This window comes from Ictalurus furcatus, chromosome 16 (genome assembly GCF_023375685.1).
Source record: "Ictalurus furcatus strain D&B chromosome 16, Billie_1.0, whole genome shotgun sequence".
In the NCBI taxonomy this organism is placed as follows: domain Eukaryota; kingdom Metazoa; phylum Chordata; class Actinopteri; order Siluriformes; family Ictaluridae; genus Ictalurus; species Ictalurus furcatus.
In genome coordinates this window covers 18,512,710-18,540,357 of record NC_071270.1, presented here as the reverse complement: position 1 = coordinate 18,540,357, position 27,648 = coordinate 18,512,710, and the positions used below count along the sequence as shown (strand labels likewise).

General features: G+C 42.3%; 1 protein-coding gene across 7 annotated transcripts in view; it reads left to right on the top strand.

Annotated features, from left to right (window-relative positions):
• The window catches only part of psd3l (pleckstrin and Sec7 domain containing 3, like), a 118,996-nt gene that overhangs the window by 4,384 nt on the left and 86,964 nt on the right, over window positions 1–27,648 (top strand). For 4 of the 7 annotated variants that reach the window (XM_053645407.1, XM_053645404.1, XM_053645403.1 and 1 more), the window contains exon 1: window positions 26,078–27,127. The exons of 2 other annotated variants lie outside the window; for them this stretch is intronic. The gene's annotated coding sequence lies outside the window, so the exon portion shown is untranslated. Of the gene's footprint in view, window positions 1–23,973; window positions 25,557–26,077; window positions 27,128–27,648 lie in introns of those variants that run through there. One more of the 7 variants, XM_053645406.1, reaches the window with a different exon arrangement.

Below are 27,648 nucleotides of genomic sequence, written 5' to 3'. Positions count from 1 at the left end.
TGGACATTTTCTTAAATGATTAAAAGTATGTTTGCTTCTTTTAAGGAATAAATGCTGGGATGTTGTTAAGATAAAAGCAGTTAATATAACACTTGATTTAAAAAAAATCATATATATATATATATATATATATTAGGGTTTGACGTGACAAGCTTCCTGTAAGGAGAATTGAATTGTTGAGAAGTGTAAAACTGTATTTTTTTAAGCAGGAAGATCAACAACATCAGTTCTCTTACAAACTTTTGATTCATTTTGATGAAATTGCGCCATCTGCTGCTGGGAATTATAGTTCATTATCAAAACAATAATGCCAGGGGAAGGAATAATTCTGCTAGACTGCTATACATGCTGCTGTTGAGAAATAAACGATTGCAATGACAGTAATCATGAACCTCTACTACACAAACTGCAGTTCAAACTACTCCCATCTAACACACACCTAGTTCACCTTGCCCTCCAGTAGCCACATGTCTGAGTATATTTAGCAGTCAGCGTTTGATGAGTGACACCACAGACGGGTGTGATGTGATGAGGATGGCATGAGTGACAGAGAGGCGGCTTTATTTCTGGAATTTCAGAAGACGAGTAGAAAAAACATCCGTGTGGTTTCGGAGATGAGAAACCTCAGTCTTTGATAAGAGAACTAATTCTCCTGTTGCGCCTTCCTTAATTAATACGCTTTTACTAAATTGGTGCAGTGCAAAACTAATGTCTTAGTAAGTAAAAAAAAAAAACCCACACAGTTTTCATTTTGAGTTTTTTCCTAAGATTCTGTAAGATTATTTAACCAACATTTAAAGGATCGAGCAACATGTAGCTCGGGATCCCAAAATGTTTGGGCAAATGACCCTGTGCCTTGACCATTCTACATTTGTTTTCAATTCCAGATTTATAATATACTACTACTATAACATTTGAGCACTTTATTCGGTCAGTAACGTATGTATGTTTAGCATAAGTAACTAAAAAGCAAAAAATATCTCTTACATTGACTTTTACCAGTCTAGTCTAATATTTTTTTGTTCTAGGGACATAATCCACGCCAGGGTGGTGTGTTACGTCCCAGCAAAACATACCAGTCTGTCAGGTTTCCACGTCGAGCTGTAAAATGTTTAGCACGAGCTCTGTCTCTCATAAAAAGCCTTCAGCTGTCGTCGTGATTGTTGTAATGAACTGCGTCTCATCTCGAAAACTCCAGGCTTATATTTAAGCTAGAAAATCCAGAAGACTGGTACTCAGACAGTCCTTTTGGAAGGTTTTGAAGGCAACATGAGAGGTTTTTTAAAATTCAAACGTTAACTGTAATTGGGAACTCGGTTAGCGATAGTACTCAATATCCGTCTAGGATAGTACATAAGTATGTCATTTGAAGCGCACCGAAACACTAGTTTGTACGGCGGAGGTAGGTGGGCGGCAAAATCTGTCCGTTTTTATTGCAGAAGTCGTACGCTAGTGCACCATGTCAGGATGGGCGAAAAAGACTCAAATAGAACGTACACGTTTCATTTAAACATGGCTTGTCTGAATGTAACTCTTAGTAACATTTCAGGGTGTCTCCCACCTTGTGCCCCGAGTCCCCTGGGATAGGCTCCAGGCTCCCCCACGACCCTGTGTAGGATAAGCGGCAAAGAAAATGCATGGGTGGTTGAATGAAACAAAGGAGATTGTGAGATTCTCTCGTGACTCTATTTATAATAATCAAGTGACCCTTAGTTTTTGGGAAAACCTGATGTAAGGTCAGAGGAATGAAGGGCTTCACTGGTGAAGTCACAACCCCCTTAAAAAAAGAAACAAAGAAAGAAAGAGGACAGCTCTAAGGAATGTAAAGTAAAATAATATATTAGTTTTATTTTCTAGTCATATGGGAAATTGCATTTAATTAATTATTAATGTTATTAATGTTGCTTGATTATACTTATACCAAGTTAGTGTGCACCGTACAAGGATGGTACAAAAACCCCAGCTTTTTATTTGATGTTCTACAGCTGCTCTTCTTTCATATTGTGATGATGATGATGATGATGAGTGTTTATTAATCACATATACGTTACAGCACAGTGAAATTCTTTTTTCTTCACATAGCCCAGCATGTTAAGAGGTTGCAGTCAGATCACAGGGTCAGTCATGATACAGCGCCCCTGGAGCAGAGAGGGTTAAGGGCCTTGCTCAAGGGCCCAACAGTGGCAACCTGGCAGTGATGGGGCTTGAACCCACGATCAGTAACCCAGAGCCTTAACCGTCAAGCCACCACTGCCCCACCATTATATCACCATTAATCTTTGCTACTCTGAAAGGCTCTTTATTACCACTTGCTAAAATTAAAACAGTGGCAGAAATGATTTAAATAAACAAATTTAACTAACTTTATGTCTGCAAAACATATGAACTTGACTTCCGGATTCCTTTTACACATATAACATGATATGCTAATCATTATTAGCTTTACACACCTGCCGCATGTTTGGCTCGATCCTGTTTTGAGTGATTGTTCGTGAAGTAGAGACGTCACTGAGACTAAGCCTGTATTTGTACAATGTTCCAGTCTGATCTCAAACAGAAACAACACGGCTGCTGTACTGCACTGCTGCAACCTGTGGGCTCGGCTCGGTGCGTTTCCTCATGCTTTAACACAAAGGCCCCTTATAGCCGACCGACCGCTTGGCTCCGTTTGAACTGCGCACAATTCGGGAGCTGAAGGAAATTCCTCCGAGTTTTATCGATTAAAGGTCATTATGTTGGCAGAGGATCTAGCTGCTTCTCTCAGCGGCGTCTGCATGCTTTCCTGGGTGAGTGGAAGAAAATGGGCTCGAGCCTCTGCTCAGCTTCCTTGCGTATTTGTTGAGCTTGATTAATCGCAGATGGAGCAGGAGCTTATAACCACATTGCTTTATATTATCATGCATGAATAAAAGATTCCTTTTACTAAGGATATACTTTTTACTAGGGCTGCATAGTTAAGTAAAGGAATAACACCTGACTGGGTGTGCTGTTATAGGAAAATGAACAAAGTGTCAGAAATTGGATATAAACGTAAGGGCAAGCGATGCAGCAGCACGCCTCGTCTTCAACCGTTTTTAAACTACAAAACTCAACAACTGCACGGTCCTGTAGGTTCCTCCTGTACAACATCAAGAAAATCAGACCCTATCTCACCGAACAGGCTGCACAACTACTAGTCCAGGCTCTTGTCATATCAAAACTGGACTACTGCAACGCACTACTCTCGGGCCTCCCAGCCAGCTCCATTAAACCCCTTCAGATGATTCAGAATGCAGCAGCACGCCTCGTCTTCAACCGGCCCAAAAGAACCCATGTCACACCCCTCTTCATCTCCCTCCACTGGCTTCCTGTAGCCGCCCGTATCAAATTCAAGCCCTTGATGCTCACGTACAAGACCTTGTCTGGAACAGCACCGCCCTACTTCAACACTCTCCTGAAGGATTACGTTGCCTCATGCAATCTGCGATCGATTAACGACCGACGCTTAGTAGTGCCTACTCAGCATGTCTCAAGGTCCCTTTCCAGAACCTTCACACTAAATGTCCCTCAGTGGTGGAATGAACTTCCAACCTCAATCCGGACCGCAGAATCTTTCACTATTTTCAAAACACAGCTAAAGACCCACGTCTTCCGTGAACACTTAACCAACCCCTAAAATGCTAACCCAACATTATCCTTAAAAAAAAAAAAAAATTACTCTGGCTCTTACACCTCTACTATTAAAAGATCTTGCATGGTAGCACTACTTGTATTGTTCTCTGCTTGATATATCACTTTGCTTGTATTTCCTCATTTGTAAGTCGCTTTGGATAAAAGGGTCTGCTAAATGAATAAATGTAAACATAAATATTAAACAAGACACAAATAAAACAAACAACATAGATTTTAAAGTCATAAACACGAGCTATGAACATGAGGTACGGACCATACAGGCTGTAGGTGATAATAGATACACATGACGACAGACACTAGACGAGAAACACGTGCCGTGTCGCAATTCGCCTACTTACGCTCTACAATAAAAGTATGTACTCTTATTTGTGAAGAAAACGTGCATACTTTTGAGCATGTAACAAAAGAGTATGCGAAGAAGAGAGCGTTGTTGTCTAGTTACACACACCGTCACCGTAAACAAACTCCTCGTTGCTTTTTTTTCAGCTTTTCTTCATTCATTATTCCTTATAAAATTTATACTATGATTATAATTTAATTCATCATTCCCTCGATTGATTTTTCCATATTTCATTTACACCTCTCCAACATGCTGGGATATGCGAAGAAAAAAAGAATTTCACTATGCTGTAATGTAGCTGTGACCAATAAAGACTCGTTATCATTATCATTATTGAATTTAGCAAAGCAAACCGTCGGAAATCTCCTCCCCCTCCTTGCACAAGGAGTCTGTAACATTATAACTGTAACATTATACGATGCGATGAATTGCTATGTATTTGAAACGCGTAAATCAATACATGAGATGTTAAGATTTGTCTGCATTGTCTTCAAGAGGTTAAATAACAGCATACATATGCAAACTGACTCATTGATCCAAAGCCTGTCTCTGCAATGAAGACATTTTATTAGCCATGGTGAGCGCGAATTAGGGATGGGCATTTTGATCGTTTTGTCGTTGAGTACTCGGGAGAAGTAACGCTGTTGTCTAGTAGAGCCGCGACAGCTAATCGATAAAATGGGTAATAATCGATTATGAAAATCGTTGTCGACGAATCTCATTATCAGTTAGTTGGTCTGCGCGGCACGGGGTGCGTTTACTTCATTACGTTACTCCTGTTCCGAACGTTGTGTCCCAAATGACGTACTATACACTTACACTATGCACTGTGTACTCTACTGTCTAGTGTAGGAATTTTAGAAAGGTAGTATCGTCTCAAATGGAACACTAGTGCTTTTTTACTAACCGGAAGTACAGTATAAGCCGTTTCCCAGTCGATGGTGCAGGTGCTAACAGAATACCCAGAGTCAACGACAATAAATTTCTTCATTTTACTGTTTATGTCAGCGTAATCTTTTATGGGGCGCTCCGATCACAGGGTCTATTGGAAGCCTTCTGTTTATTATTTATTAAACTATATTTAACAACATTGTGTATTAAGCATTAAAATTAAGAGATGAGAAAGTATCTTGAATTGACCATAGAAGCCTGTGTGCACGGTGGCTAAGTGGTTAGCACGTTCGCCTCACACCTCCAGGGTCAGGGGTTTCCTCCGGGTACTCCGGTTTCCTCCCCCAGTCCAAAGACATGCATGGTAGGCTGATTGGCATGTCCAAAGTGTCCGTAGTGTGTGAATGGGTGTGTGAATGTGTATGTGGTTGTACCCTGCGATGGACTGGCACCCTGTCCGTGGTGTACCCCGCCTTGTGCCCGATGCTCCCTGGGATAGGCTCCAGGTTCCCGTGACCCTGAAGAAAAGGATAAGCGGTATAGAAGATGGATGGATGGATGGATGGATGGATAGCAGCCTGTGCCTGGTTATCTGGAAGAGCTTGACAAATATAAATTTCCTGGACAACACCATAGGCACCTAGTATGCCTTTCCCCCAGACCCATCACCTCCACCACCCCCACCGCCCCTACCTCTTGTGTAGCCAGTTAACCGATAAACCACCAAACACACATGCAGTGACATTAACGACAGCCAACAAATAGCATATGAGAATCAACGATAAGTGAAAACAGCTGCGGCCAGATACACAACGTTGGACTTTTCCTTACACAGTTTCCCCTTTCGAAACAAATGATTTTCGGTAGTGCGAAAAACATGCACAAAATAACCGCTGGGAGAACTGTACAGTATTTGCTGAGGCTAGCTAGCCTACTACAGCGCTAATCAGGGTTAGCTGGTTAGCCGAGACTTGCTACTCAGTTTAAACCGTGTTTAAAAGTGGGCAAAGAAATTCCTGCACAAGAGATGATTAAATCATAGCTGCTTACCCCCAGTGAGGTGTCCCCGATCCGACGGAGGGTTACAGGGTGGTGATCAAGGCACTTGAATTTCATTATTTTGTCTGTTATTTCTTTATGCTTCTTGCTGTCCTTGCTGTAGGGTTGTCTTTGAAACGTCTCTGTTACTGACAGCCGCTCGAGGGGCGAGCTGCTGAATTGTCCCGCTCTCCCTTAAAAAATTGTCTCGTGAGTTTTGCGTCACTATTTAAAGCGATTATTGACCAATAATTGCCGATAACGATCAGCGACCGATCAATTGGAGCACCGATTGCGAAATTGCAACTGTGCGAAATCGTTTTGCGTGGTCTTTTGCGGTGACGTTTGTTGGTAAATGAGATCTTTTAGCTGTACTCATGTTCGACGCACGTGAATCGAACACGTGATGACGTCACATGACGTGTCTTGGCAACTTTGAAAGGTTGCAAGCCGCTCAGAATTTTGCAGAGTTTGCTCGATTTTGCGTTACTTTCCACGACCGCGAAATCGCAAAATCCTAGAGGGACTGGTTATACAATGTCCTTTTGATTAAAAATAAAGAAAAAAAAAAAAAAGAAGTGCAATAAAACTATTATGTTTTGAAAATAGCTGAATAAGTGATTACGATAAATGGCTGTGATTTCAGTGTGATTTTAGTGATTAGCACGCAGTCGTACTGCTTAGGTGATTTTACTTTGAAATTCAAACCTCATTTGAAGCGTAGTGTTCATGCAGTGTTGCTTAAACACTAATCCTGTCAGAGACGCCATTAACAAGCGAATGGACCGTATAAGTACTAAAGCATGCGTTCTCACCCGTGCAGCTCGTGAAATATAAACGCAGCTCGAACGTGATGCATGTCCTCATTGTCAAGTCCAGTGAGCCGAAAGGCGGTGCTGCGGCGTTATTTATAGCTCCAGCAGTCTGCACTCGCTGCACCCAGGCAGGCTCCTGACTTCTTCCCCACAGCGTGTCGGGCGTAAATAAAGTCAGCGCTGACATCACAGCACTCCTGATGAGCACAATCTTCTCCATTCAGTCTCTTAGCCCTCCCTTTCTCTGTGTCTCCTTAACACGAGGAGGGGCCATGTACCAGTCCACCACTCCCCCCCTCAACACCACCCCCACCCCCTCCACCTTCCTCCCCATCCGGCCTGCAGATGGAGCGTAAGGCAGGAAGCGCGGCACTCGTCCAGCCGTTCTGGAGCCGCTCTATGGCCTTCCTAATGAATAAGCAAGAAAGGGCTACCTGTGTCCTAGCAGTCATGTAGGTCAGAACCGGCACAGAGGGAGCGAGAGATCACATGGCGCGCAGGACCAAGAGCTCAGGAGTTTATTGAGAGATCACATGGCGTGCAGGACCGCGAGCTCAGGAGTTTATTAGCAAGGACTGTCCTTGTCTTCTTGTCCTCCTCTTTTTCTCCTGCCAGGGGACTTTATGGGCTCCTTGGTGTCCGGATGCTTTGCCCAGCCAGACCTGGCCGATCCCGAATGCGCCTCCATCCAGTAAGTGGCTTTGCATGACGCTCTCGTTACTCACAGTCATGATGACGATTAGAGTGCACTCTGGATCAGGCTGGCAGCTGTGTGTGTGTGTGTGTCAGAGCGTTTGCAAGTGTGTGTGCACACCGCAGTGACTCCTCAAAACTGTAGCTTACAGCATCACTCTCTCTCTCTCTCTCTCTCTCTCTCTCTGTCTCTTTCTAACGTCCTCTAAACGTGAAGGTTGAAACGGCTCCTTTGCTGCCTCTGTGTACTTCCTATTTCCACCCAGGAAGTCGGATGTTCCTAATCCAATAGGAAGCTCCAAGCATGATGCAAATATTGAACAAAAGCACACATGCCCTTTTCATGTCCTTTAATTTTTCCAACTATGTGTTAAATGAAGGCAGAAACTTCTCTTTGCACTCAGTCAGTAACTGTCTTCAGCTTCTCACGCTAACCCGTGACAGGTCGTCGACGTATGGTTTATTACGGCAGCGGTAAAAGCTTTCAGCTTGACCACATCATGCAAACCTTTATCCCGTGCGCTGAGACGAAGTTGCCTTCGCAGCGCATTCGATAGAGATGATTTCAGTTACAAAACAAAAAAGATCTAACAAGTGGCAATGACGAGACGTCCCCCTAGACACCAGCGGAAATGGGTTTACGGAATATTTCACCGTGTCCGTCGTAATAACAAGGGAACAAGATGATTCATATCTGCAGAAGATTGATGGCTTTGCTGTGTCATATAGCATTGCTCATCGTCTCAATTTGATGGCAGTAAATTGCCTGCCTCATTCTACCCCATCTAATTAAATCTCACGGCTCCCTGCTCAGGAGATGCTGAAGCCTTCAGACTGAACTGAACAACTGCCCCAATCCCCACCCCAATTCCCACCCAACTGCCCCAATCCCCACTGCAGTTCCCACCCAACTGCCCCAATTCATCACAATCTTGCTGCGAATTTTTATTTATTATATTATAGTGATTTCAATACGCTATGTTTGAGGCCCTGGTGAAAAAAGAAGAAAGTGATTATTTAAAGTCCATCCATCCATTTTCTATAACGCTTATCCCTCGGGGTCACGGGGAACCTGGAGCCTATCCGAGGGAGCATCGGGCACAAGGCGGGGTACACCCTGAACGGGGTGCCAGTCCATCGCAGGGTGCAATCACATACACATTCACACACTACGGACACTTTGGACATGCTAGTCAGCCTACACTGCATATCTTTGGACTTGGGGGGGGGGGGGGGATCCGGAGCACCCAGTGGAAACCCCCGCAGCACGGAGAGAACATGTAAACTCCACACACACAGGGCAGCGGCGCGAATCGAACCCCCAACCCTGGTGGTGTGAGGCAAACTAACAAAATTTCAGTTTCCATCCCCACTGGATCAATATTGGGCATATCATATTATATACACATCCCTGGCTGCATCCGAAATCGTGTACTGTGACAGTACTTACTGCGTTCGATTCAGTACCAACTGCTCGGCCGTTGATGCACTACGTACTGATCAGTATATGTCTGTAGTATGAATTCAATCCATACGTATTACATCCGCTATGTTGGCATTGTCATGTGACCAACAACTTAAAAAGTGATGACGCGCTGCCTTCCGCCATTTTTGATTCTGACAGCGCCAGTCCCGTTGCTTTATGGGATAGCGCGGTGTGCATTACTTCCATACTGCAGAATCTGAGCGGAAGCAGTAGTTCATCCGGGGATTTCTCACCTGCTGTTTTGTGAATATTGACAATTCAGACACGCTACTTCTTTGGCGTAATGTTTGAGATATTCATTCCACGTTTACTACAGAGGAACTGCAGTTATACCACAGTGCCCTGGAATTCTTGATCTGATTGGTCAAAAGGTGTTGATTCATTTTCTACAACAGCAGTGCCGGTTGTAATTCAAATCATAGGTTTTTCGTGATTGTTGCGGCCAAAAAAGATTACCTTCGCTGCGGCGATGCTTTTTTTGCGGAAAACTACTTGGCGAATTGCACGAAGTTGTTTTGCACGTTCTTTCGCAGTGATGTTTGTTTGTAAATAAGAGCTTTTAGTTGTACTCGTTTGACACGCGTGAATCGAAGAGGGCTTTGACTGAATGCGCCGTTGTGATTACGTCACATGGCACATTGTGATGATGTCACATGATGCAGAAAATCTGCAGTCATTTTGAAAGATTGCAAGCTCCTCCTTGATTTTGCATGAATTTCCTCACAAAATCCTGGAGAGACTGATTTATATTAATGCGTTCACAATAAAGACTTGGAAGTATGGCCGACGCTTCATATAATTTAAGTCTAATAATAAACGGATTTTTTTTTAAAAACGTGTTGTTATTTAACAAAAATAAATAAATCTAATCATTGATATGGTGATGTTTTCAGTCAGGAGATGTTTATTAAACATTTATGTAAGGAGTCTCCAGTGTCAAGGCTTTGTAACAGTTAGTGTGTTTTCCACAACAGAAGATACTTTGTGCTTTCTGGTTTCTTAGTAATATAACAAATATAATAAAAAGAGAGTCTGATGAGGGAATGGCTGTTTATACTTGTTTCTCGGATGTTCTACAACGTTAAATGTAACTATAAACGGGTCGTTTATTAATAAATAGCGATGTGCTGAAAAACCGAAGCCGAAAAAGAATTTTTTTTAAAAACCCAGTTTTTTTTTTTGTATAATTGTATTAATATTAGACTTTTAAAAATTTCATTTAATGCATCATTTCCCGTGCATGCTACTTTCTCTCCGTGTCGAAGGAATGTTCTTTAAATTGCGGCTCTAGTAACTATACAAGTTGCAATACAATGATAACCATCGGCTAGATTGACAGAAATCCTTGTTAGTAAATCTAAAAGTTGTAATCATTGGCAAATTGCTGTCTTATAAAATGAATAAAACAGTTCGGGACATGCTTTTTTTTTTGGAAAATAATCAACTCTGGGGTTGTAATGCCCTGAAGTGAAACCTGTTGTTGATTATTTTCCTATAACAGCATGCAATGTTGGGTTTTATTTCTCACGTAATTAACGCAGTAATCAATCTTAAACTCTGACACGTTACGGGTTTGCCTGGTTTTTTAGGTTGCACGGCATAAAGCATTGCAATGTCATTTTCTTCCATAACATTCAGTCCTAAAATGTAGTAACGAAATATATCGATATTCTTATTAGACTGGCGTTAAAGATAAGTAACTGACGCACCACTATCATGCAGTAACGATGAGTCAGCAGAGTCTTTTCATCGTCTGCGTTTTGTTTATTATGTTGGACGTCAGCGTTATTCCTGCGTGACTGGCTAGCGTGCAGTAAACATGTTTGTGCGTTGACGCGTGTGCCAGGTGGCCCGCTGATGTGTGCTGATGTCATGTGACGGACACCTGCATGTCGGGGCTCGTGGCCTCTCGGCTTGTGCTGAGAAAGCTGTCGCTTCTTGGCTCCTGAGACTGTATCGTGGGCCAGCGATGTGAGTCAGCCCGGCAGGCGCGCTGCCAAACGTCTGAGTCTGCCTACTTCAGTCTGCCTTCCCACCATGCCTATGGCACTCTGAACTTACTCTTCTAAGCACTGCTCTTCTAAGCATTGGTATTAAATGTGCAGCGTGTGATTTTTAGAAATCAAGTCAGTTTGCAGATGGAGGTAGGGGACAGGTTTTGAGTTCTCTGGTCTCTGTAGGCATTGCGCAGCCAGTTTATGTCACATGATATTAAATAAAATATCTTCTGATAGCATCTTCTTGCTTTTGAAATAGCCTATTAGTGGTCAAGTACATTTTCAGTTCCATGACGACCAAAGGAAGTGGTTTTGGGTGTATAGTGTGGTTTCCTCTGTAAAATGCATCAACTTTTCTCTTTAGGGGAACATATGTGTGTGTGTTTGTGTGTGCGTGGAAGCTGCTATAGGTCAGTAATGAGCCAAAAGAAGGTTGATGTAGGAGCTGTTTACATGTTGTGAGTGGAGAGTAGACAGAATACTGAGAAAGACAATCGCTCCTTCACATATGCTGAAGCAAAAAACGATAAACGATGAAAAGGTCTACACTCCTCCCACCCCCACGCCAAAGATCCCGCTCACGTAGACAAAGCTCGGCTCCCAGAACGTGAGTACTGTCGTGCCATGACTTTCAAGTGAATTCAGACTTTCAACAAGTTAAAATATTCTTTACACACAAAATTCAGCTCATAGTGATTTATGAGAATGTTCACAAGCTCTTCTTATGAGCTCTTTCCTCTGGGTACTCCGGTTTCCTCCCCCAGTCCAAAGACATGCGTTGTAGTCTGATTGGCATGTCCAAATTGTCCGTAGTGTGTGTGTGATTGAGCCCAGCGATGGATTGGTACCCCATTCAGGATGTCCCCGAGTTCCCTGGGATAGGCTCCAGGCTCTCCACGCTGTGTAGGAAAAGCGGTATGGAAAATGGATGGATGGATATAACATTTGAACAAATCAAAGCTTTATACAGATTGTGTTTACATACCTGTCTAGGTGTAATAGCATCAATTTTGCATCCAGCTTCATCCCCTTCACCAGTAATAAATTAGAATTTTTTGCTCAAAAGAGAATTATCTGGCTGTGCTGGGCGTTTGCCGATTTGACACTGAGATGGGGCGGAGTGAAGGACATTGAGGAATGTCTATAGAGGGTAGGCATTGACATCACTTTCCCGCTGGAACACGCCCGCCTTGGCCGGACTGAGTGGCAAAACATCCCGTAAAATGGCTGGTTCCAATGGTAGTAGAGCTGCCATGCAAGGCACTAACTTGCCATCTGGAGCAACTTGGGGTTCAGTGTCTTGCCCAAGGACACTACGGTATGTGGAGTCATGTGGGCCGGGAATCGAACCGCCAACCCTACGATTAGTGGACAACCCGCTCTACCACCTGAGACACAGCCGCCCATTTAATAGGGGAAGCTGTGAAAACGCTAGTATAACTAACGATTATCATCTTAAATTAAAAGTAGTTGGACTTGAAATCCTGTGGTCTATGGACATTGGCATGCAGCCAGAAATCGGTTTTCCCGACATTTATATGTTCCTGATTTTAAGCAAAGCTTGAAGGCATACAAAAGCCTTGATGCTTGGTCCTACTTCAAGGTGGGATTTGTTGGAGAAATTAAAGTGACAAGAACACCAATAGACATTCTGGTTGAATGTGGACAGGTATGTACAAATATTTTAATTTTATTCTAGAATTTGATCTGGTAATCCGTAAGCTAGCTAGTCCTAGTTTGATTGTAGGTAACACTGCTTCCACGTACTAACGTTATATATTTGTGAAGGTAAAACACACTCAGAGAATGAATGTGCCCCCATTGAAACCTCGGATAGCTGCAGAGAAGGCAGGGACAATTTTGCCAGGCAGGTCAACACGTATGGCAGGACTTGGAGAGACATGTTGGCATGTAGCAGTACTGATGTTTGTAGTTGAGTGCGATCGCAGTTATGTCAGTCAATTGCACAACAGCTTTTTCCCATTTTAGATGCGTTTTCGTGGAATTCACGCTGTACACTAGTGCTGCCGCTCAGTCTTTTTTAACTCAGTGGGCGTGGCCACGATGAGTTTCGGCTACCGTGATGTCCTCTATAGAAAAACAGCCATTTAAACACATAAGCATTCTGGACCATAAACCAGTTTCCCAAACGGGTTTTCTCAGCCACATACTACACTTGTTCTCAAGCCATAATGTAAACAACTACTTTTAATCATATTCAACGTGTTTTTTCCAGATCATTAGTAAGATTATGTTTTTTTTTTAAGTCTACTATTGCACATTTAAATGACAACACTTCATAATAACTCTGTTTATTGTTAGAGCTGGATTATATGAATGTCCACCACACACTCTGTGAATTAGTCGTTACTATAGAAACACGTTAGAAGGAGTGGATTAATACATTGTAATTTGCCTTGCAGCCGGATTTACATTTATTTACATTTACATTTAATAATTTAGCAGATGCTTTTATCCAATACAAGTAGTGCTACCATACCAGATTTTATAATTGAGTTCTATAGAAGCAAAGTACGCAGAGTAAAGGTGTAAGAGCCAGAGTATTTATTAATTTTTTTATTTTATTTGATTTATTTTAGGATAATGTGGGGTTGGCATTTTAAGAGTTAGTTAAATGCTCATGGAAGAGGTGGGTCTTTAGCTGTTTTTTGAACATAGTGACAGATTCTGTGGTCTGGATTGTGGTTGAAGTTCATGCCACCACTGAGGGACGGTTAGTGTGAAGGTTCTGGAAAGGGACCTTGAGACACGCCGAGTAGGCACTACTAAGCATCGGTCGTTCACCGATCGCAGATTGCGTGAGGGAACGTAAGCCTTCAGGAGAGAGTTGAGGTAGGGCGGTGCTGTTCCAGACAAGGTCTTGTACGTGAGCATCAAGGCCTTGAATTTGATACGGACGGCTACAGGAAGCCAGTGGGAGATGAAGAGGGGTGTGACATGGATTTACTGTTGGAGCTGCTCTTATAGAGAATTAATCAACACCTTCTGACCAATCAGATTGATAAGATGAATAGTATCTAATGGGAGGATATGTCAAGTCGCAGAAGCTAACTCCAGTCCATTCCAGGTTTTATCTCGATTAATCTGTCATTTATTTATGGAAGAGAATGTATCCGGAGTGCAGGTTCACTCAGTGAAGAGTGTGAGCTGGAGTTCTGAGGTCTTTGCTGAGTCATCAGAGTAATCCGCACGTCCCATGGTTATCTCCTGACCTGAGCCTGATCCCGCAGGGAAAGGAGAGAACTGGTTGCAAGCAGTACCAGGCTCTGTGTGCTTGTGTGTGTGTGTGTGTGTGTGTGTGTGCGTGTGTGTGTGTGTGATGGGAAAATAATCAAACCTCAGATGCATCATTATTCTTTCCTAATTTCTGCATCTGTCTACAAATGACAATAATTGGGCTTTTATGTAGGGTTTAAAACATTAAAACAACAAAAAAACAAAACCATGGGAATTGCATTAAGCCTTGGACGATAATGATAATGGATGTGTCAGAAATGTTAAAAGTGCTGTCTACTCCGTCTGTATTTGTAGGAAGGGAGTCGTGTTCAGAATGTTTAAACATATTCCTGCTTTTACCTAGTCAAATACTTCCACCCAGCCGAGATGTGACAGCAGTGTTCAAGTATTCTTCATCATACTGTACTGTATACCTCATCTCTGACGGCGCTCTGGAGCCCAAGCATTCCAGTGTTTCAGATTTTTGCTTTGAAATGTTGTTTCCTTACTCAAACCTCTTGAACCTCTAGAACAGCACTGGTGTTTCCACTGCATATACGTAGACATCAGTGTCTGTGAAAAGCAAACACTGACTACGTTTACATGCACGTCAATATTCTGATATTAATAGCAATTTGGAAATATTCGAATTAGTAATCAGTCATGTAAACCCCGCAGTACGATTGCCCGATTCAGATTAAGACAGTATCCTGATTCGCCGTAATCATTAAACGTAATTTGATTTGCATGTTAACACCGTCATTGTTTTGCGCTCGTATTAAATGAGTCGTACGATGCTTTTTAATGTTTTCCTTTTGTTTGGGTGTGTAACGTATCTGTTTGCGCATGTATAAGATCTGCAAAGCTCCCAAAGCTCATGGTCTTCCCCCAAAGGGATTTATTTTTTCTAACAGAGAGACCACTGCTCCAGACCTGCCCAAAACGTGTCGTTCGAAAGTCCAGAATTTACTTCCGCAAACGTCTACGTCACAGCGTGTACCATCAGCATAATCCCGCCCAAAGGTAGGCGCAAAGAACGACGGCGAGGCTTCAGTGAATTCAGGCGCCATGTCGTGGAGACTCTGCGTGTTTCGGTGCGAAAGCGAAAACCCTTCGGCCTTCCGAAAACGGACGAAATTAGGAATCAGAGGTTACTGTTTATTCATAACACTGTTCCTGAGCAGTACAACCCAGACGTTTGCTTGAGCACAGCGCATTTTACGGAGGACGGCTTCCTGAACCTCAAAGAGTACAAGGCAGGTTATACACATAGGCTACTCCTGAAAAGTCGAGCGATTCCCACTTTACTGGGAAAATCTCGTGCTTCTGAATCAGAACCTGTAAGTGTGTTTGATTATTTTATGAGGTATCTACTACTGACTGTTCAAATGTGGAGTTTTGTGCTGTGGCTCAGTTGTAGACCTCTGCTAACATGCTAGCTAAAATTGGCTAAGTTGCCGCAGTTTTGTAAGTGTTTGTTTGTATGTTGGTGGTCTGACACAGACGTTGATTGTAGCTGCTGTCGTGATTGTATGTTTAAACGGTTTATATCAATTGGATCACAAGAATCTTCGCTTTCCAAAGATATATATCGAATGAGCACCCACGTACACACAGAAGCTGTAGACATAGCGTAGACATAGGCCCGCCGGTAGGGTGTCGGAATTTACATCGTATCTGAAAGGTAAGAGTTACAAAATAAAAACGTACCACTGTGAAACGTTCTGCTCAAGTCGCGCTTGCAGTTGGTTCTGCTCGATCATCCGCATTTTGTGAATCGGACTCGGGCTTAAACTGATACGGTGAAACCGACGACATGTTGCTTAGGAGCTTAGAATTGCTTTAGAAGCTTTGGAGGATAAAACTAACCAAAGGGGCATTACATTTCCGAGACACGGTTGAGGCTTTTGGCCAGTCACAATGCAACGGGTCAGCCGGCGAATCAGAGCACTCTGGGCTTTTCGGAAGGAGGGGCTTTGGAGAAATCGGAGCGTTTCAGGCAGCCTGGGAATAGAGGTACTGCAATAATGTACATTATTTAACAAATTACGTGTTTTGTGAACATTAAAGCATGTTAACCTGTTTTATTACGCCAAATAAACAAAAATAATTAACGTTTAAAAGTCATGATATGACTCCTTTAAGATTTCTATGGTGATGATTTTGATAATGAGACAATGACTTACAAACTGTTAGAGAATTTGGAGCTCTGACAGATTACAGCAGTATACTGCACAGGGCATCATTCGGGTTGTTAAAGCCGCCTCACTGGTTCTAACCTAACTTGGGTTACTGTTTGTGTGGAGTTTCGCATGTGCTCCCCGTGTCCGTGTGGATTTCCTCCAGGCTCTCCGGTTTCCTCCCACCTCCCAAAAAACATGCCAGAAGGCGGGTCCATGATTTTAAATTGCTCGAGGTATAGATGAGTGTGTGAATATGTGTGTGTGTGTGTGTGTGTGTGTACTTGTATGGTGCCTGGTGATGAACCGGTATCTCATCCAGGTTGTGGGACTACGGTTGCTGCTATGGCCTTGGGACTGCAATTACCACATGCACTTTTGCACTCAGGTCTCCTTTGGTGAACCGTATCTAAAATACGGTTTTGTCTCTACCGGCAATTCACATGCTCACATGAGAATATTTTCAAAACGAAACCTGCAGTAAAAAAGGGTTGGAGGTTAAACTTCATCTTAAAACCAAAATCAACTTTCTTTTACTTTCACACTATCCGTTGTTACCCAGATGAAGACGGGTTCCCTTCGGAGTCTGGTTCCTCTCAAGGTTTCTTCCTCAGATCATGAAAAGGTGATATTTTGTGAACTTTATTTTTTCAGTGTCCCAGTGTTCAAAAGTTTGTTTTATTTTATTACAAACCGCACAGAAGTGTGTAAACATAGAGGTTTCTGAAGATTCTGAAGCTCGTGGCCAAAAAAGTGCACAAAAGATATCAGATGCTCTGTGGCCGCTGAGGCTGGGACTAGTATCACGTCATGCTTCCTTACGAGTTCACAGTGCTGCCTTCTAAGACGCAGCAAGGCATCAAGACAGTTGTCTTGCAGTTGGAGTGTTAAAAGAGCAACATGTGTTCAAAAACATGTAGACGCATTAAGATGAATTAGAAGCTCACCCTGAACTGAACTTGAATACAGATGCCACCCAAAGTGTTTGCGTGTGTGGAGATTCCATTCCCTTCTCCTTTGTTCTCTCAGAGGTTTTTATCAGGTTACTGCTTCCTCTTAGCTGAGCCTCAGAGTTCCTGACCAGGGTGTACTGTGGGTCTGAGTCATGGCTCTGCAACCTCCCACTAGCCATCAAGGTGGACTTCTTCACGGTCTGTACTTCATCTTCTGATGAATTATTGTCAAGGGCAAAATGGCTCTGGTTATCCTTGAGGAGCGAGAGATCCAGACACAATGCATGCTCAGGCTTTCAGCTTCTTGAAGGAATTCGCTAATGTACCGCAAAGTGCTGTCGGAGTGTAGCTAGCACATGCTGGTTCAGGCACAGTTGTTTTCTAGTGTTGTTTATTTTCCTCTGCCCAGGCTCTGGAGTTTGAGTATGATTGCAATGCTGAAACCAAGAGAGGGAAGTGGAGGAGTGTTCAGAATCAGTGGGGAGGATCGTACATGCCCAGTTCAGCCCACGCACATAGGACTGATACATCAGGATAATCAGGATTGTTCTGGGTTTTCTGGGTGAAGAGGAACTATCACATTGTTATGAGGAACTCTATGACAAGATCACACAGGCCAGTTTTTCATATCTCCGTTTTGGTCTGAGCCGGCTTTTTAGTGCTGATTAACACTAAGTTCCTCTAATTAATTATTTTAATGCTGATTGATTTCATGTCATTTCTACATAAACGTATTTGACCATCAGTGACCACGTGGTTAATTTTGGAGCCACTTGGCTGGAGAATGACCTGGAATTTGTCAAGAAAAATGTTCTAATCTTGTAAGCGCCATAAAAATAGCCAAGAACTGCTTATTTGATTAACATAACAACTGGCTAACCATATTTTGGAACTCGCATGTTCTCCGGCTTCCTCTGCCTTCCTGTGTACAGTCAATGCGTTGTAGGCCGATTGGCATTTCCAAATTGTCCGTAGTGTGTGAATGGGTGTGTGAACGTGTATGCAGTTGTGCCCTGCGATGGGTTGGCACCCCATCCAGGGTTTACCCTGCCTTGTGAACCGAGTTCCCTGGGATCGGCTCCAGGCTCCCCCTGACCCTAAGTTGTACAGAAAATGGATGGATGGATGGATGGAATGTCCAAGAGACAATTTAGTTTCTGTTATCACTTATGTTATAGCGATGTTATGCATGGGCCCCTGTCCAGGGTGTCCCCTGCCCGAGTTCCCTGGTCTTCCCCGTTACCCTGTGTGACCCTGTGATCGATTAATGACCGACGCTTAGTAGTGCCTACTCAGCGTGGCTCAAGGTCCCTTTCCAGAACCTTCACACTAACTGGACAGCAGAATCTGTCACTATCTTCAAAACACAGCTAAAGACCCACCTCTTCCTTGAGCACGTAACTAACCCCTAAGAAGAAACAAAACAAAAAAAAACCCACCTTACTCTGGCTCTTACCCCTCTACTCTGCACACTTTGCTTCTTCTAGAACTCAATTAAAGATCTTGTATGGTAGCGCTACTCGTATTATTCTCCGCTTGATATATCGCTTTGCTTGTAAACGCTTTGGATAAAAGCGTCTGCTAAATGAATAAATGTAAATGTAAACGTGTAGGATAAGTGGTACAGAACAGTGGTGTTAATCAGTCTCAGACGACATGGGAGTTTCTTTCAAAGTGGACACTGGTGAGTGGGGAGAAAGGAAGTGTGTTTCTCAGTGCTCAGTACTTGCAGAACTGAACTGCTCTCACACTCGACAGTTTGCATGCTTGCCTCACTGCTTCAACCTCGCAAATACCAAATACAAATTGTGTACGCTCAATTTACAGCATCTTGCTCTCATTTTTGATGACCACACACACTGATACAGCTGTCGTATGTTCAGGTTGGCCGGAGATGAATGCCGCAAGCGAAACGTATTCGTCCAGTCGCCTGGAGATCGGAAGTTCAACTCCCGATGACGCCACAGCCATCTGTGGCTTGGAGTTAAAGAGAGCAAAATTAGGGAGAAAAATCAGGGAAAATAATCATAAAAATTATAGAGATAAGTTGTTTTATCAGGTTACTAATGTTATAGGATGATGCTGGTATTTTTGCTTTGCAGCAAGTGTCACGATTGCTGTCATTTCATGTCGTCTGTTTATATGCACATGACATGATAGGATGTGGGTATCAGAGCATTTTTTATGAGTATGGGTAGCAGTGAATGAGCACAATATCAGACGGATATCCGATACCAGTATAGGTATCAGTGCATTCCTACTAAGAACACAAAAGTGCGTCTGGGTCTGATGCTAGGCATGCCCCGATTCACTTTTTTATCCTTAAAACCACATTGATACTACAGTAGGATTTCATACTGACCTTTATGAAGTTTTGTGAATTATCAGAGACGGAATGGTGAAAGTCCCCATGAAATCAAAATGGAGGTTTTGTGGCTTTTATTATGAATGTGTTAACCTTAAGATTATCTATAGCCTTAAAACAAACCTAAAACCACGACAGGATTCGCATTTAGAAGTGATATGCATTCAGAATGTACAGTCTCTTTCTACCACCAATACGGATCAACAATTTTGATGACATCATTCTGCACTTCAGCTTCTCATCAGATTTTCTGTCTAATGAAATGCTCTCTAGAATCGGAAGTGTCCCACCTCCAAGATTATAAAAATCCATTGTACTAACCGTCAAGTACGGCTTAGCCCGGGCTGTGAGGTAAGCTAAACACTAATGGCTATTTAAAAAGGGGGAGGAGCCACTCGATAAGTCCCACCCTGACTCCCAGTTTCAGTGCACTTTTCAAGCCCGGGCTGTGAGGTAAGCTAAACGCTACTAGCTATTTTAAAAGGGGGAGGAGCCACTCAAGAAGTCCTGCCCTGACTCCCAGTTTCAGTGCATGTTTCAAGACACTTCACAGGAACTTTAAGACAAGTCGTGTCCTACATACATTCACATGAAAGATGTGTGTTGCATTAGTCTGCACTGGGGGGCAGTGGTGACTTGATGGTTAAGGCTCTGAGTTACTGATCAGAAGGTCGGGAGTTCAAGCCCCAGCACTGCCAAGCTGCCACTGTTGGGCCCTTGAGCAAGGCCCTTAACCCTCTCTGCTCCAGGGGCACCGTATCATGGCTGGCCCTGCGCTCTGACCCCAGCTTCCTGACATGCTGGGGTATGCGAAGAAAACAATTTCACTGTGCTCTACTGTATATGTGACCAATAAAGACTCATTATCATAATGCATTCAACACACAAAATACAGTCTGTCAGTTGACTGGATAGAAAAACATGTCAGTTCAGATCCAGTACTGATCCACTGTTTCATGTCAGTACTTGGTATCGGATCAGTATATCCTTATCTGTCCATCCGCACTGGTTTTTTAAATTTATTTATTTATTTTTTTAGAATTGATTTGCAAACTAAGCAAACAAAGAGATCAAGAAGGATAAGTCAGAGTTAATTTAATTGAATAGCAAAGATCTCATTAAAGACTACAGAGTGGAAAATCAGTCTTTCTCGATTATTAGCAAAAAAGAACAATTAGTGAATGGTGTTGAGACAGTTTTAAGTGATCTTTTTGTAATAACAGCCTGTCCTGAAGAAGGTGTTCTTCTGATCGATGCACTGACTAATGGACGGTTAAAGACCAAAGAGAGCAGAGACTCTTAGAGAGTCTGCACAGCTTTTCGTTTAAAGCAAATCTTTGAGTTTCTGCTCAATCTAATTAGACCTCTTTTGGTGGTGAGACAAATTGTTTTGCAGCTTTCACCACAAGCGTGCATTGTGTGCTTTAAAACCATTAAAGAAACATGGTTCAGTTGCTGGGCATTTCAATTCATTTCACGAAGTGAGAGGTTTCTGGGTTTGGGTTAGGGCAGTGGCTTGTCATACTGAAAGAATAACTTCCTGGTTTTAGTCACTTCCCCTGAGAGACATTTCAGAGGCCATAGAGGAAATGAAGGTCAATAAAACGATGACAGAGCTGGAAGAAGCAAAGAAGCCACGCCAAGCTGAGCTATCAAGGGGTCGGCCTAAATGATTTCATTCTCGCATTCTTTCAGAATGAGGCCGTTTGGTCTGAAGAGCTCTGTTTGTCCTTCCAGTCCACATGGAAGCCATCATGTGTGATTATCATATATCATTCCAAAAAATGTTGAGAAACGATAAGGAGAAACAATGCACATGGGCGTACAATTCAGCTTTTTGTATCTCCAACATTTTTGGACAAAAAAAAAAAGACCTTCTGACTGAAAGTGTAATTACAGAGAAAATTACGATGACGATCAAAGTCATCAATTACAATGACTCGGCCCACAAATGATGTCTACAGTATGCAATATTAATAAGATTTAGTTAGTCAAAGTGACAGATCTTTAGTGCTGCTTGATCATCTTCTCCTCATAACATATGAGGTGTGTGTGAACGATTTTCACAAATCACAAAAGATCTCTTTTTTTTGTGTACTGTACGTACGTTCTAGAGGTGTGGGATATAACAATAATGACTCTTTATTAGTCACATATACATTACAGCACAGTGAAATTCTTTTTTTTTTTTTTTTTTTTTTGCATATCCCAGCATGTTAGGAAGCTGGGGTTAGAGCGCAGGGTCAGCCATGATACAGCGCCCTTGGAGCAGAGAGAGTTAAGGGCCTTGGCCAAGGGCCCAACAGTGGCAGCTTGGCAGTACTAGGGCTTGAACCCCCGATCTTCTGATCAGTAACCCAGAGCCGTAACCGTCAAGCCACCACTGCCCCATATATACTAATGTCGTGATACTTTTAGAGACGCATCAGGACCTATACTGGCATCAGTATACTAATGTAGATCGCTAATGCACTTCATTTAAAATCAGCGTGCTAACGTTATAGACAACAAGCCTTGTAGCATATGTGCATGGACATCTACTTGTGCACTTTTCATGACCACTGTTAAGCTGGGGAAACCTAAACAGAGCTTCCATGAATGTTCCATGATGTCCCTGATTCCTGGTATCTGGTAGTATTAAAACGATGTACTCGTACTCAATAGAGGCCATAGAGGAACTAAAGGTCAATAAAACGATGACAGAGCTGGAAGAAACAAAGAAGCCACACCAAGCTGATTTATCAAGGGGTCGGCCTAAATGATTTCATTCTCGCATTCTTTCAGAATGAGGCCGTTTGGCCTGAAGAGCTCTGTTTGTCCTTCCAGTCCACATGGAAGCCCTCATGTGTGATTATCATTTATCATTCCAAAAAATGTTGAGAAACGATAAGGAGAAACAATGCACATGGGCGTACAATTCAGCTTTTTGTATCTCCAACATTTTTGACAGAACACTTTTGGACAAACATTAGTATCGGTATACTACTGTAGCTCGCTAATGCACTTCATTTAAAATCAGCATGCTAACGTTATAGACAACAACCCTTGTAGCATATGTGCGTGGACATCCACTTGGGCACTTTTCATGACTACTGTTAAGCTGTGGAAATGTAAACAGAGCTTCCATGAATGTTCCATGATGTCCCTGATTCCCGTTGTCTGGGAGTATTAAAAAGATGTACTCGTACTCAATCTGGAAAAATGGCGTTGTTGCATCCCTAACTGCAATATTTAGTTTTGCTAAAGTTTTGTTAACTGAACGCCAATGAAACTGTGAAGCCATATTACAACAACCTGTTAGTTAAGAGTGTTTATATACCCTGTATTTATTTAAGTATTTAAAGAAGGAAATTGGGGGGAAAGATTTATTTTTTTTATCCTCAGTCCCTTTTTAAAGTGAAAAACAATGAAGTTATTAAAGAACTGACACCTGATTAGTCCCATAATACTTGAAAAAATGTGTTCTATTGTTAATACGTAACGTTTGCCTCGCACCTCCGGGGGGGTTGGGGGTTCGAATCCCACCTCTGCCCTGTGTGCGGAGTTTGCATGTTCTCCCTGTGTTTCGGGGGTTTCCTCTGGGTTCTCTGGTTTCCTCCCCCAGTCCAAAAACATGCATTGTAGGCTGACTGGCATTTCCATGTTGTCCATAGTATGTGAATGGGTGTGTGAGTGTGTGTGTGTGTCCTGAAATGGGTTCGCCTCCCCGTCCATGGTGTCCCCCTGCCTCGTGCCCCGAGTTCCTTGGGATAGGCTCCAGTGTCCCCGCGACCGTGTGTAGGATAAGCTGTACAGAAAATGGATGGAAATACACACATTTTTCCTCTCAGTAGGTTTTATTGCAAAACTCGTGTCCTCTTACAGCAAATTGACTTATAATTGGCCTTCACTTGTGAAATATTAAAACAGCTGTCATGCTCTAGATAAGGTAATAGAATTTCATGCCTTAGGAATAGGATACGAAATGATATCTAAGAGGTTGGACATCCCCGTAAGGACTGTTGGATCTATAGTGAGGAAGTGGAAGCTGCATCACGTCATCCACGCAGACCTAGACAAGGCTGTCCCTCAATACTCAGTATAAAAACAAGATAAAGTCTGGTGAGGGGAGCCGCAGTGAGGCCAACAGACACTGACTACATTTACATGGACAGCAGTAATGTAACTATTGACCTTATTCTGAATAAGACAATATTCTGATTTAGGTGTTTACATCAGTCGCTTTTAGGATATTCCTTTCATGTTCCTGTTTTCCATGTTATAGAACATAGATCAATTAACGGCACACATCATTACGTCCCCACGCCACGCCGTCCGACGTTCCCTCCAGAATTTCATGTATTGACATACAGTTCGTCTTCGTTATGGTACCGTATACAGTTTTGGACGTTTTTATTTTTAATTTTTACGACGCTTTTTTTTTTTTTACAAAGTGCAGTTAATTATTTGTCATGCTATACGTGCAAATAGACGATTGCTTGAAGCCGTGGGCTGCGTCCGAAACCGTGTACTTACCCACTGTATAGAAATACATGTATTACTCCTCCTATATAGTAGGTAAGTGCGCGGTTTCGGATGCAGTCGTGTTCTCTTGTTTGCCGTCAAACATTTGAGCACTACCGTGTGTACGTGTCCGGTCGCAAAATGTGGTGAAAACTCCCACACGGTGTTAATAGTGTGATTAAGGTGTGTACATGTCTGTAATGTACTTCGATAATGCAACTAAAACAGGAGTACTGCACATGTCTTAATTCAATTTGTGTTTACTTCGAGTATGACTTTAGTCGGATTAAGGTCATCAATAATCACTGTTTACATGCTAGGTTCTCAATCAGAGTCTTAATCGGGTTAATATCGGAATATTGTTGTCGATGTAAACGCACTGACTCTGAAGGAGTTGCAGAAAGTACACCAGACAACCATTTCAAGAGCTGTGCATAACTGAGGACTGTATGAGTAGGTGGCTAGAAAGAAACCATTGCTCAAGTAGAGACATATGAAAGCAGATGAAATGATGTGAAGTAAAGATGTCGGGGGTTTTTTTGTGTGTGAGATTTGGACAAGTTTCAAAGGACTATATGTGGTGAAAAGTTAACACAGGCCAGAACTCTATTAACACCACTCCTACACAGCAAAATCCCCAGTGTTGAATTAACACCTAGAGTGCTGAATGAACTCTTTCAGTGTTCATTTGTGTCCAAATGGACGTGAATAAACAGTGTAGGTGGTAACTGTAGATTTTACTGTGTACAGGGAACAGCAAACCCTCCAGTGGTGTATATAAGGAATAAAACACAACAGGCCATGCTGTTATGGGAAAATAATCAGTGGCAAGGTGGTTTGACGTGGCAGATGTGAACTGGAGTTACTGTTACCATGCAAAGTGTTTATTTTTTCTTATTCCTTTTATATCAAAGTAGTTTGCCAACAATGACGTTTTTTTAATTAGTAAAGAATTACTTTTTATCTGTTTGTAGTTACATTTAATGTTGTGGAATGGCCGCAAAACTAGTTGTACAGGGCCTCTGGACCAGGACTGAAAAAAAAAACTGTACTCAGGAGAGGCCTCTGGCTCGCTCCCTAAGGCCATGCTGAGTTTAAGCTTGGACACTCCCTTCTCCAGAAGATCACAAATACAGTTTCTGTGGCGTGTGTGGTGAATGGTGATTGAAGGGAAACGAAGCGGCATTTAGAGACATCACACGTACGACGAGTGATCTGTAGAACCACATCTCTAAACTCTGGTTTCTCATCCTGCTGGATGTCTCTTGACCACTGATCACTGCAGGCACTACGCTTTTCCTCTCTGAACTCCAAAATCCGCTCAGGATTGGAATGCCTGCTTATGCTCACATGATCTTGACAAATATTCACGGTATTTGGCTGAAGGTGAGGGAAAATTTGCTGTACTTGTAAGTAGGTGTTGTTTTTGAAGGTAGTATTTTTTTTATTATGATTTGAATTAAATGCTCTGTCGTTACATGGTTGCTTTGACAGCACTTACATTTTTACATATTTAAAAAAAAAGTTGATTTTTAACAAGGCCACCAGAGCTTGAAATGAACAACATGCAAATAATTTTTGGTACTGGAGAGCAGAGTTGGGTGTAACGCGTTACTGTAATCTAATGATTTTTTTTCTGATAACGCAGTTATGTTATGTAATGCATTACATTTTAAATTGATGTAATTGATGTAATTTGATTACGGTTACTGATGTCAATAAAATTACGTTACTTGCGTTACACATTTATTGTTAAGAAAACAATATTAAGTAAAATGCGTTTTTAAAATAAATCACGTTTTGCACTGAGGCGTTTTTCTTTAGCCACGAATAATTCTCCACTTGGAGCAGTTTGTCACTACGTAACTGAACGTCAGTAAAAGAAGACCGTGGAGACGTGTCTTATTGGCTGATGGTCTCAATTCTGCCAAATGCTAGCTCACAGTCAGTGTGAGGAAAAATGGATATATATTTTTTCTTAACCCGTAAAGGGGTTGAAGCTGAAACACTAACATCCTTTGATGCTGAGCAGGAAAACAAGATGCGTAAATGTCCATATGAGTTCCAGTTTACGTGAACATGGTATGAGCAGAGCATAAGGAAAGATATTGTACTTTGCATGGCACTGTAGCAGCTAAACCCAGACAATGATAGCTTAGTTGTGCCTCCTCTTGGCTAGCGACACCAAACTAGCCTAGTTAGAAAAGTTTTATATTTTATCAGTCATTGAATATGAAATATGGATCATTGAATATGTAAATGATCACGACGAATCATTGAATATGTAAACAATCTCGACAAATGATTGCATATGCAAATTATCCCGATGACTCACTGAATATGCAAATGATCTTGATGAATCATTGAACACGGAAATTATCTTGATGGATCACTGAATATGCAAATGGTCATGACGAATCATTGAATATGCAAACGATCACAGCGAACCATTGAATATGCAAATGATCATAACGCCATTTGGCGAGTTGCAGCGCCTTCTTAAGCATGCCTTAGCCACTTTCCCCTGAAAAGAGTTAGCAACATTGCTCCAGCCATACATTCAGTCCTCAGCACCAGTTACATGATGTCGCTTGAATGTGCTCAGTGAAGGTCGGGTCATGGCACAGAGCAGTCATCTGTAACTCATCAGGCCATGTTGTGTAGTGAAGCCTCCAGATGCTGCTGTGTTTCTAGGTGCCATTTTTGCCCGGCTGCAGTGCTTTGTGGGAAACACCACCTCTTTTCTTTCCGCAAGAGGATGAGCTTCGATTGAACGCACACAGTCAGAGTGAAGTTTTTTTTTTTCCTCTTTTTTTCGCGCTGATGTGGTGTGTGTGCAGGATGTTCAGGAGATGTCGGAGTATAAAGCCGGGTTTAGAGTGGAATTGCGGTTGCAGAGTGAAAGTTTTGAGTTTGATTGTGTGCTGGTAACCTGATCTGTGCACCGGAGACTGCAGGTAAACAACGTTTTGAAGTCGCTCTTGAACGCGGCACTACAGCATTTTACCGACTTGCAGCCAGTCGAGCTGCGGCTTGTTGCGGGGAAAAAACAATATTGAAACGGTTTAAACAAGTGTGTTTTTATTATTTAACTGTGGTGGATAGAGCCTCCACTTATTGTGGATAATTATCAGTCAGACTTTAGTGGTTTCTGAGAGGAAAAAACAAAGGTGAATGGCGTTTATAAGCCAGAGAAACTTTTCAGCATTTTCACCGCCAAGATTAAAAAAAAAAAAAATCCTCTGGCGTTTCCAGCCTCCTACAGCACCACATGCTCTGTCTTCTCTCCAGTCTGGTCGTTTTTCCACTCACTTTTATCTCACTTCATACAATTAAACCTTGTTGTGCTTATACTAAATACTTTATATTAAAGTTTTGCTGCGAATTCGCCGTGTTGATGTGATAACTCTTAGCCACACTACATTGTACAAAGTGCATTCGGCTTTCTGTGTGAACTGTAATAGGAGCTGTAGCCTTT